The sequence below is a fragment of the Macrosteles quadrilineatus genome, unplaced genomic scaffold (genome assembly GCF_028750875.1).
Source record: "Macrosteles quadrilineatus isolate MER2022 unplaced genomic scaffold, UCM_ALF_1.0 Scaffold_5__1_contigs__length_97177068, whole genome shotgun sequence".
Taxonomy (NCBI): domain Eukaryota; kingdom Metazoa; phylum Arthropoda; class Insecta; order Hemiptera; family Cicadellidae; genus Macrosteles; species Macrosteles quadrilineatus.
Window position 1 is genome coordinate 33,338,054 of NW_026542598.1, and position 12,213 is coordinate 33,350,266.

Consider the following 12,213-nt stretch of genomic DNA (forward strand, 5'->3'; position numbering starts at 1 on the left):
TCAAGAACTGTTGGAGGTGTTAGATTCTTTTAAATGAGTCTGGTTAAAGTATGAGACTTAATAATGAATTTTAAATGGACATGGTTCTTGGTTTAAGCAATTGAAATTTAATATGAATGCAGAACGAGTGTGAAATGGAGTTAGATGATCAGTCTAGATAGTTTTGTTTTGTTACATTACATGTTGTTGTCATTGTTCTTGAGCTAAGGGTTTGTATTCACCCTATGTGTATGTTGCCAGCTTGTGTGAAAGGACCAGGGAGTCTTCTATTTTCACATCTTCCACATGCTTTGCCAAATTCCATTCTTTGTTTTGTTACTGACCAATATCACCTATTCTTTTCCTAAATCATTTATTTAAGTCTTATTATCATCGTGGGAGGTATGTGAGAGAAGTTACTGTTCTGGCGACTGGTCACTTCTGTGAGATTAGGGCGCATATGTTTGATCACGAAAAATAATGCCGATAAATAACTGGAAATTCTTATAAACGAAAATAGGATTAGCAACTATTTTTCCGACTCCTATTGCTATTCCTACAGACACCTTTCGGTATGCAGTCACTCACAAGGGAAAGGGCAAAAAGCTATTCCAGCCGGGCAAGATTGACCAAGTCCACGCTTTACAAATTCTTACAATGCAAGGAGTGCAAAGTACACTCCTTATCATTAGACAGCACTCCAACGCTTCTGTCAGATCGTACCTTGGCAAACTGCAACCTCTAGAAATTGACCAAGATGCAAAGATACGCCCTCTTGTGTTAGCGAGGGTTGTTTGGCAGGAAGTGGAGAGTGGAGGTGTTTTACACGAGTGTTCTGCTAGGTCCTGCGCAGTGCTCGCTACGTAGAACGACAGCTGACGTGACACGTGCTAGTCTCTAGAACGTGATGTAGGTAGAGGTGTCACTCCTTTGTGTCCTACTAGGAATCTGTCCCGAGGTGTTTGTTGTAGCTGTAGGCCATTCGTGTGTTTGTTGGCAACATAAACAAGCGTGTTGAGTGTTATAGAGGTTGTTTGTACTTGACCAGGGTTACCTACTAAACTGTTCTCTGCAGTCATGCTATGGTACAGTAAATTTTTATTTTGATCTACTGTCTAGTCTGTCCTTACCATTGGTAAGGATATGGCTAAACAGCTGATCGTACCCAGTAACAAAACTATACAAGGCATCTCTATCTGTATAGTATCATCATAGTCATTCATAGCCTCTCTCTAAATGCCGCGGTGAGACAAAAGTGGCAACGCCGCTGTTCCGGCCTACTGAAACAGTTGGTGCACTAACTCTTGATTACGCGATAATGAAATGTGTATGTTTTCGTGTTTCTTATTACCATGACAACAGGCCGGCCAGGGTGACGTTGTGACACACCAACGCCTTATCCCGAGGAGAGTCATTCTCATTCCTAAACATAAAATAATAATATTTAACTTCCGTTTTTATGAATCACGTAGAAATGCCTTAATTTGTAGGTTTTCAAAGACTTTGGCTAGATAAAGGAGTTTAACTGTTATTCTTATAGGCTGTAAACCTAAATAATGTCACCAGTCTCACTTATATCAGAAGGTCGGCAAGTCATTCCTGAGAAATCAGTAGCTTTTTGTTTGTTCGACGGGGCCCAGCTGTCCTCAAATATTGGGCATTCATTAAATGGGGATTTAAGAACCAGCTGACCAGTTTGCAAAAACGATTTGCAGATAATTGGATTCTCATACTCTATATGAAGGAAAATGTCTCCTGACGCTCTCTACCTGGGCATTGGCCAATGGAGATCCATGCCAGTCTCAGACGGAGTCAGGGGACAGGTTCCATAGTACAGACTATAGTAATGTAGCATACTGGAAGATATTCCCGAGGTTGTTCGCTCTGGCACTACTCCGACCTCGCGAATTCACTGCCCGATTTGACCAGGTGTAGGCGGCTGTAGTGGGAGAGTACTTGGGCACACCCAGACTTGCAACATGCAGCACAGTACATAAGTTAGACCACGTCAAGGCTAGGGATCGCGCAAGCCCAATAGAAGGGATCGCAGTTTGGTCACCCAACAGATGTCCAAGCGATAAATTATCTGGTCAATCATGCACAACCGAACAATCGATTCATACCTGTTTGGGAGGTCGATACCGCCGTCGTGTCGTTTACGATTGAGTAATGCTATTTGTTTAACGAGATTACTAAATCGTTGATTTATTTGACGTTAACTGTACCCATTCTAATGAAAAGTTTAGTTATTGATATCGGTGGTTAATTATATACCTTGCGCATGTTGAATTTGTACCAATTTTAAAATAGAAAAATAGATTGAGCCAACAAAACACTGTGCTGCTAAAGAATTCCGCGTTCTCGTGTCTTTTTTCTTGTCGTGTTAAAACGAAAGGGTTACTTATTAAAATTACAATTGTCTATCATAGTATGGAATCCTGTAAATACACTACTCTTAGTAACACCATTTAATATATAACACTATTCTGTATTCAACGGCAAAACTATCTACAAAAAACACATTTTTAATTACCGTATGCTTTTTGTGTAAAAATAAAACTTCCACAGCTGTTTAGCAACAAACATTTGATCATGGTTATACTTGTAATTTTCAATTTTTCTTTCATTTACCCAGGAGCTTTGAATGAAGAATGGAGTCAGGTAGTATTGTTATTTTCCACAACTGTGTTTCTTGAAAGTCACGGCCAATGGTTTTCTTTCTCAGGGTCTTCACGGTCTCTAGGTTTGCTTCACATTTACCGAGTGAGATGTTACAATAAATATCAGTTCCTTGGCTACACCGGATGCAAGGGGGTCCATCCCAAGCTAGCGAAGAAGTTGAGATTACAGTATTGCATCATGGTTGTTCCATTTGGTAGTTAATTTAGCTTTTAAAATTCAATTAGTGCAAGCAAAATTGTTGTTATGGTCTTATGATAAAAATTTAACGAACACATTTTGTTTATCTGCTTGAAAAAATCTCTTGCTAGTATCAATTTTAGTTCTTGACCAACTAATTCCACAATCATTTTGACAGCGAAATCATGTACTAAACAAAATAGACTTTGAATCCACAACTTAGCTCGAAAGCATTGACAAGTGTACACCATGTTTGGTCAGCCTTTAAAAACTTGCAATAGCAAACAAACAATTAAGTAAAAAAAAAAAATATATTGAATATTGTAGTGCGAAAGGCAGTAGTACTCAGTTTTTAATTTGGGTGAGTGACTCATAAAACTAAATGCGCTTTTAGCAGTATTTAATAAACCGTTGCATACTATTCTATAGTCTTAAATATTAAAATTTCCCTAGGTGTTCAATATATTTTGCTTGTATCCTTAGCAATCTGCACTTTGTCCTTAGATCGTTCTATCGGAACGGAATACAGTATCCTTTAAACATGCCACACCTACAGCAAAATCATTGGTCACCACTAAGGCCAGATGCACTACGGACTAAAGGAGTGGCGGTAACTTTTCACATATATGATCATGTGCCTGTATGATTGTAGTTGAAGGTAGCAGTTTATCCTTTTCACCTTCCTTTGTTTTCCTTCTTCTTCCTCGAAAGTGTCAATACTTATAAACACACCTACTGCAAAATCAATGGTCAGCATTATTTTTATAGTCAGTTGCATTGGAGGTTGAAGTAGTGCCAGCAATACCACAAATGTGGCTACATCATGTTTATAAATAGTTGTAGGATGTAGTTTATTCAGTTATCACTCCACTATGTAGGCGCTAGGTCCTTAAAGATCACGTATACGAAGTGTTAAGAGATAACTCGCATTTACACGATTCGCCTCGCTCTTGGCACAATGTTCACCAACAAAGACCTTCTCAATATCGCCAACCTTCGGATTAATAGCTTCTTTCATAGCGATTAAGTCTTTGTGTTTATTTTATAGGCCACTAGGTGTAGCACTCAAGGTTTAATTTCTTTTTGAGGGAGGTTTACAATTTGTATTCGATTAACCACGAATTCAGTTAGGATTATTTAGGAAGAATGGACATAATGAAGTAGGTTTTATAGGATTTTTATTTTAAGGCAATTTTTATATTTTTGAACGGGAGTGTTAAGGCGGAGCAAAAAACCATGCTGGCACGCTCACTAAACATCGCATACAAGTTACGAATAAAAAGTTGTTGGCAGTATCGAATATCAGGCAAGCATACATACGTCTGATAATATAGAATATCAGGTATAAAAAAAATCAATAGATCGTATACTACGATTAAACATACAATTGATTGAAGTATCGCATTCCAAGCACAGAACAGACGATTGATTAGTATCGCATTTTAAGCACACAAGAGACGATTGCTTACGGTATTAAAATTCTATGCATAGAACAGACGATTGCTTGCAGTATCGCATTCTAAGCACAGAACAGACGATTGCTTGCAGTATCGCATTCTAAGCACAGAACAGACGCTTGATTGCAGTATCGCATTCTAAGCACAGAACAGACGATTGCTTGCAGTATCGCATTCTAAGCACAGAACAGACGATTGCTTGTAGTATTGCATTCTAAGCACAGAACTGACGATTGATTGCAGTATCGCATTCTAAGCACAGAACAGACGATTGCTTGCAGTATCGCATTCTAAGCACAGAACAGACGATTGCTTGCAGTATCGCATTCTAAGCACAGAACAGACGATTGCTTGCAGTATCGCATTCTAAGCACAGAACAGACGATTGCTTGCAGTATCGCATTCTAAGCACAGAACAGACGATTGCTTGCAGTATCGCATTCTAAGCACAGAACAGACGATTGCTTGTAGTATTGCATTCTAAGCACAGAACTGACGATTGATTGCAGTATCGCATTCTAAGCACAGAACAGACGATTGCTTGCAGTATCGCATTCTAAGCACAGAACAGACGATTGCTTGCAGTATCGCATTCTAAGCACAGAACAGACGATTGCTTGTAGTATTGCATTCTAAGCACAGAACTGACGATTGATTGCAGTATCGCATTCTAAGCACAGAACAGACGATTGCTTGCAGTATCGCATTCTAAGCACAGAACAGACGATTGCTTGCTGTATCGCATTCTAAGCACAGAACATACGATTGATTGCAGTATCGCATTCTAAGCACAGAACAGACGATTGCTTGCTGTATCGCATTCTAAGCACAGAACAGACGATTGATTGCAGTATCGCATTCCAAGCACAAAACAGACGATTGCTTGCAGTATCGCAGGCTGCTGTTGCTGCTGGGCTGTTTTTACGGTTCATCTTGTTTTTGTGCAGTCGCGCCCGACCTTCAGAGGTGACCGCCCCCTCCCAACTACGATCATTATTTTCGAATCACCGCCTTCGCCTTGCCTCGCTGTATCGCTGGTTGTAGATGCATCCTCCCACGATAGTCTTGGAATGGTCCGATTTAGCCGAGCCGTCCACAATAGTTGATCTGTAAACAATAGAATCGCCCAGCTCAGGTGGGCGTTCACCTGACGATAGCCACCTGTCCAGTAGTTTTATGGCTGTAGACGAGTCTTAATTAACTACAACGTCATACAGTTACTCAAAATGTACATTTACATAGAAGGCCTACACTGGAAAACGCAGCATTGACTTGGTCTGAGGTTTTAAAATGCGGCAATTTTGAGTTTTAAAGTCACCTAAATCGCTAACATCGACTTTTGACGCAAGGGACGTTTTCTTCGGGATTCCACATTTCCAGTTTAGTTTCCTTCTACAATATTTGAGTTACTTCTCACTTTCGTTGAATATCTAATTTTGTAGTAAATCCACCTTAGCAGTTTGTTTGACCACAGTATCTGTCCTATGAAAAAGTATCGTAATGCTTTAAGTTATGTCAGTAGTGGGAGTTTTCCTCGCCGCGCTATCACAGCTTAAAACTTCTCGTTTCTTAGTTTCATTTCTAAAAAGTGGCATTTCGTTTCTTGCACCAAACAATTTCATCCGCACAGTTGCCAACCATATAAGCTCGTCTTGAATGTAAGGGATAACAAAGAGAGCCATTACCAGATACTGTATACTCACCGTACCGTGCCTTGTAAGGCGTTCGACCACCCTCTATGAAACTTTAGAAGGGTGAAACTCACAACAGCCCAATATGGCTACATGGTTACTGACAGGGCCTAGCAGGTGTAAGGTGACACCTGGAATGTGTGGACTAAACACTACACTTCAGTACTCTATATGGCCGTGGATATTTGTGAAACTAGAGTAACTAGTTGGCAAAGTGTGGTGAGGTGTCTAATGTTATTTTGCAGTTTAGCGTGGTTCTGGTGGATAAAATTAACTTGAACACTATCACTATTATCATTATGATTATGAGATGGGGGAGGGACGTATTTTAGCCCAAATGTAAGTGAAGGATGAGTGTAGAATGGTGTGAGATGATCTGTGTAGCTTTGTTACTGACTAAGATCAGCTGTTTCATGAGCCAGGATTGTTATTATTAAAACTCTTAATCATGTACCGAACAAATTTCAGATATGAACACCCCTGGTGAACCTAACCTAATAAACAATTTTACAGAGTTTACTGTGTACAAGCATAATATTCCTTACTTCAACTTCTCTACACCATTAAATATCAGAAATGCGTTAGATTTTATAGTACGATATTTAAGAAAATTTAATCACTCAATAATTTGAAGTTGCAGAGCTTCTCACAAAGTCAATTGTGTTAGGGTACTTTCAGTTTTACCCGACGGATATGACTCAATAAATTACCATATTACTCTGCTGTTAGGTGTAGAGTCAGCTGATGTTTATGTAGCAAGTTGTGCTGACTCTCGTATTCTGTGCAGGTACAACCACGTGACTTGGAGTACATACAGTGACGTCACCAGCAAAGGTAAGTTTCTGCATGTTACAACACTATAGAAATTGTAGAATACGTAGTACACTTGCTTGAATTTTAATTACTTATTTGCTATTTTATTTTTGAAAATAATACAAACTAAAAAAGGTTAGTTTTTTATGGATAGAACTAGACACTCCATCCTCATCGTTATGGTTTAGTCAGCTTCAGCTGAGGTATCACTTAGTATATAACAGCTGTTTCTTATTTCTCTGAGGTATCACTTAGTATATAACAGCTGTTTCTTACTTCTATGATGCATCACTTAGTATATACAGCTGTTTCTTACTTCTCTGAGGTATCACTTAGTATACAACAGCTGTTTCTTACTTCTCTGAGGCATTACTTAGTATATACAGCTGTTTCTTACTTCTCAGGGGTATCACTTTAGTATAAAACAGTTGTTTCTTACTTCTCTACAGTATCACTTAGTATATAACAGCTGTTTCTTACTTCTCTGATGCATCACTTAGTATATATACAGCTGTTTCCTACTTCTTTGAGGCATCACTTAGTATACAACAGCTGTTTCTTACTTCTCTGAGGCATTACTTAGTATATACAGCTGTTTCTTACTTCTCAGGGGTATCACTTTAGTATAAAACAGTTGTTTCTTACTTCTCTACAGTATCACTTAGTATATAACAGCTGTTTCTTACTTCTCTGAGGTATCACTTAGTATATAACAGCTGTTTCTTCTGCCAGGGCAAAGTGTTGAATCCCATTAATACATTTTTGTAGAACTGTTTCGTCCCCTTCTATTTCTACAAATAGACTCTTAACGTAGAAATTCTATCTCTACGTTAAGAGTCTTCCAAAGTGGAAGCCATGTTGGATTTCTTCCCCATAAGAACAATGTTACCTTTGGGTCCAAATATCTCATCAGCAAATTGTCATATAATTATGGATAAGGAGTTAAATTTAAGGAATTGCGGTCCTCTAGAGATTGACGTTTTTTATTTCACAATTTTTAATTTTTATAATGAATAATTGATTATTAATTAGCTTAAAATTAAGCTAATTAGGCTACATTAGAATCAAAACACGAATTTCTATAAGCTCTTGAAGTTTTTATCCTCTTGTTGTAAACTCAATTCATTGACACAATCATTGCAAAACTCAATTCCCGCTCTCAAACAGCCGAAAAATTCCAATTTCGTAGCTCGCAGTTTATATCCCAGTTTCTACTAACGTGATGTCCGCAAGCGAGCATGGTCGGAACGTCGGAACTCCATTGTAGAGAATGAAGGTCAGAAGGTTTCCCATCTCGCAGTGTTTCGCACTCGCGGAACAAAAGGTATGCTTATTAGAGTTCGTTCACACCGTGCGGGCGGACACAATATGTAGTTAGCATCGGAGCAACGAGCCAATAGGCATTCACCATTCAGCAGACAGCAGACAACATCGTGCATCTCATGATGACGTCAGCCTGTTGACATTTTCCTTATCACCTTGACAACCAACGACCTACCATGTCACAAAGTAATTCTTCTAAGGTAACGACTCAGGTGCAGTCAGCTGACAGCAGACGACATCGTGCATCTCATGATGACGTCAGCCGGTTGACATTTTCCTTATCACCTTGACAACCAACGACCTACCATGTCACAAAGTAATTCTTCTAAGGTAACGACTTAGCTGCAGTCAGCTAACAGCAGACGACATCGTGCATCTCATGATGACGTCAGCCGGTTGACATTTTCCTTATCACCTTGACAACCGACGACCTACGACCTACCATGTCACAAAGTAATTCTTCTAAGGTAACGACTTAGCTGCAGTCAGCTAACAGCAGACGACATCGTGCATCTCATGATGACGTCAGCCTGTTGACATTTTTACCTTGACAACCGACGACCTACCACGTCACAAAGTAATTCCTCTGTAACGACTCAGGTGATTCATGTCACGATCCGGTTTAATTGCCGATTTGAGAGTTCGCAGAGGTGCTTTATAGGACTGGACCTCCGTAGGTGTTCAATTACCTGCAGATTTATGACGCAGTAACCACCGTGAGCTTAACGGTTGACGGGATTTATGAAGTGACATTCTTCAAAAATGTTTGTCCAGGGGAATTTTTGTCAAAGAAGTCAGGGTTCTCGCCATTATTCGTTCATTAGATTTTTTAAGACGCTAACATTTAGATGCGTATTTTAACACAAGAAATAGTGAAGAATGTTGAATGAATTGAATGGTTTACTGATTAAGATCAGCTGGTAATTTAACCAGGACTATCCGTAAAAACCTAATGATCAAGGTCGTCTGCGTGTAGGTTCCAATCATCAAAAATTTTCTCAGTTTTCTCAGGATCAAATCACCAACCTTCAGATTAATTGGTGAGAACTAAATCCATTTATAGGTTATTTGATAGATGGTCAACAGACAGGATCCATCATATACTATAGTTTCCCAGCTATGAATTTGATATTGATTGTTTATCCATGCAGACCTTTTTCGTGGCAGATGGATCGAACTGTAACTCGAAACCGTTTCCAGACAAAAATATCTTTGTTATTTGCTTCCAACTAACTAGGTTTTACAAAATGACCATTCCTCTACTCTAGTATTGCACAAAAGAGAAATCCTTCCCGAGGAAGTTCTTGGAAGTTCTCCGGTGTCCGCCGTCAGCCGCCGGCAAAGGTAAAAGGTAAAGCTCGTTGAGTGGGAGTTGGAAGAAATAGGAAGAGAGAGGGGAGCAGCAAGCGAAGCACGATCATCATGACTTAAAGACACGCAATAGAATGATCCATTTCTCAAGGGCCATCTCTGCACTACTTGAGCTCACACCACTTTCCACCGGCAAACCGTTGATTTTATCTAGAAAACAATCTTGTTCTCCTTGAGAACTGCATTTCTCTCGGCAATGCATGGTGTTTGCATCAGTCTGAACACAGTCTGTCTCGGTGTAATTATGATGAATCACCGCGTTTTTCTACTTCTGATATTTGCTACCTCTTCCTTGTAATCAAGTTCAAAGACATAAATATAGGTTAATGCTGTGTTGTAAGGTTTAACCTTTGACTATAGTCTCTCTGTGAAGCTGTGAAGTGGAATTCCTTCCTCAGGGAAAAACTTTAACAAATAATTAGTTAATTAAGACACCTACGAAGAGTCTTTAAAAAGTTTGACATGAACTCATTAGGTTAGTATTTCTTCAACACTAGACAGTAAATATTGGTTGAAATAATTTAACATTTGGGAAATAGAACAGAATCAATATTTGTGATACGAATTTTATTTTAGATTCTTTATAAGTAGGCTGCACCTGACACCTTGGAACAGCTAAATACCATACACACCATAAGTGCACATTTTGCAAATTTAGACAATCATGAGAGGTAAATCAGGAGGAACAGCATTTACTTGCTTACAAACATGATTTGGAGATCAAATCAGGAGACTCACCTGTATCCGATCATGGTTGCAGTATACAATTGAAATCGATCGCCCTTCACAATTTTTTACTGGCTTGTATGCGTCCTATCCGTAATTTCATTTGTCTTTTGGTTTTGTTGTTCCGAATTAGACCTAAAACACTCGCTCACTATACTTATCTTTCCCCTGTCCTGTACTCGGTAATGAAGGCACCGGGTCGACGGGTGGAGGCAGAAAGCGAACCAGGACGCAGAGATAGATAGTTCCATAACTTTCACGAGCACAAAGACACCTAGTCGCTGACTGCACTCTGACCTGCGTGACGTAATCACCGACCACCGCCTCCTAGATCATCCGTGGCATTGTGGGAAAACTCGCCACTGCCACTACGATCACAACGTCGTCTCTGTCGTTCAAGCATTGATTATATACTGGTACAGATGTATATAGATAGTACATCAATCTGGAAACAATCCTAACGGTTACTACAATCATGGCGAGCATTTATTATATACACTTATTTTATAACATGATTAAACAGATTGGTAAAGGTAATAATCCGGTAATAGTGAAGGTAAAAAGATTGGCAATAAACCAGGAAACACTCACTGCCTCAACAATCATAACAATGTCTCTGCTGCTCTAGAATTAATTATACACCGCCAGAGATGTATAAATCAATCGTTCCAGAGAACTAACTGTCTACGTAAGAACACTCATTACTGCCATCACAATCACAACATAGTGTCTGCTGTGCGAGCATTGATTATACACCTCTTGAAATGTACAAAAAGATAGTAAATCAATCGTTTCTGAGAACTAACTGTCTTCATGAGAACGCTCGCCTCTGCCACTAGAATCACAATATTATCTCTCTTGTTCAAGCATTTATTATACACCCCTTCATATGCATAAATTAATATACAACGCTTCAGAGAACTATCGTGTTCTAGCTGAAGAACTAGTCTTCGGCGTTTAATTCGTGATTAAAAATTGTAAAATTTAAATTAGGTTTTTATATAAAGTTTTTCTTGTAATATTAGGATTTTAAAATAGGATTTGGAAAGTACGAATATACTGATTAAAATGAGTATACGGACAACGGAAGTTTGGTGTTTCCTGGAGACTTTAACGCTGGAGTGTACTTAAGCCTCTCTCCAAAGTAGCAGGCACAAGTTCTGGATACGTTTAGAACTGCAATATTGCGCAGTAATCGTAATATGAAGTTGTCAATTAGGGGATTGCCCAACTCCGCGCAGTGGTCAAATTTAATCCGAGGAAAAGTTTTATGGCCCCCGAAGGGTTCAGCCCAACTCCGCGCGGTGGTCACTTTTAGGGCCAATTCCAACTCCGCGCGGTGGTCACTTGTAATATTAAGGTTACCCGTCAATTACAGACCCATCAAAAAGTGTTTGAGACAGGGTAAAAAGTGTGAAATGTCAATAGTTACGTGTTAAATGAATTCATTTGACAATTTAATCAAAATATGTTCCTTTTACAGGATTTTACAACAGTTTACTCATTCTCCATAAGAGTAACATAAGAATTTAAAAATAAGAATTCTTTGGCATTTTTTCTGTAACTATTCTGGCGCTTTTACGCTTCGATATACTGAATTATTTGTTTTTAAGCTTTACAAAGTGGTTTCAAAAGAAATTTAAAAACGTTATACTTTCATAATATATACATAAGCCCCAGTTCACATGGTTCAATCGTGCTGGTTTGTGAACTCGTTCGAATAAACGGTTTACACGTTCACGCCAAATTTAATCAAAATCAGATCATTTTGCTCTAGTTATCGTGCTAACAGACTTACATATATACACATAAAATATATATACCGGTATATATATATATATATATATGAATTTGAACGGATGGTGTTTTCGGCCTTTGGGAAATAAAAACGAAAAATTTTATCAGTGAGTCCAGGTCTTACCATGAGACCTACGGTAATAGCTTATTCCCTATATATGGGAAATTCGCTAAAACCTTGGTCTGGGTCTAGATTC

General features: G+C 38.9%; 1 long non-coding RNA gene across 1 annotated transcript in view; it reads left to right on the forward strand.

Annotated features, from left to right (window-relative positions):
- Nucleotides 1-12,213, forward strand: part of LOC128996053 (uncharacterized) — a 77,371-nt gene that overhangs the window by 13,478 nt on the left and 51,680 nt on the right. The window contains exon 2 of the long non-coding RNA XR_008491012.1: nt 6,774-6,820. This is a non-coding gene — a long non-coding RNA (uncharacterized LOC128996053). The remainder of the gene's footprint in view (nt 1-6,773; nt 6,821-12,213) is intronic.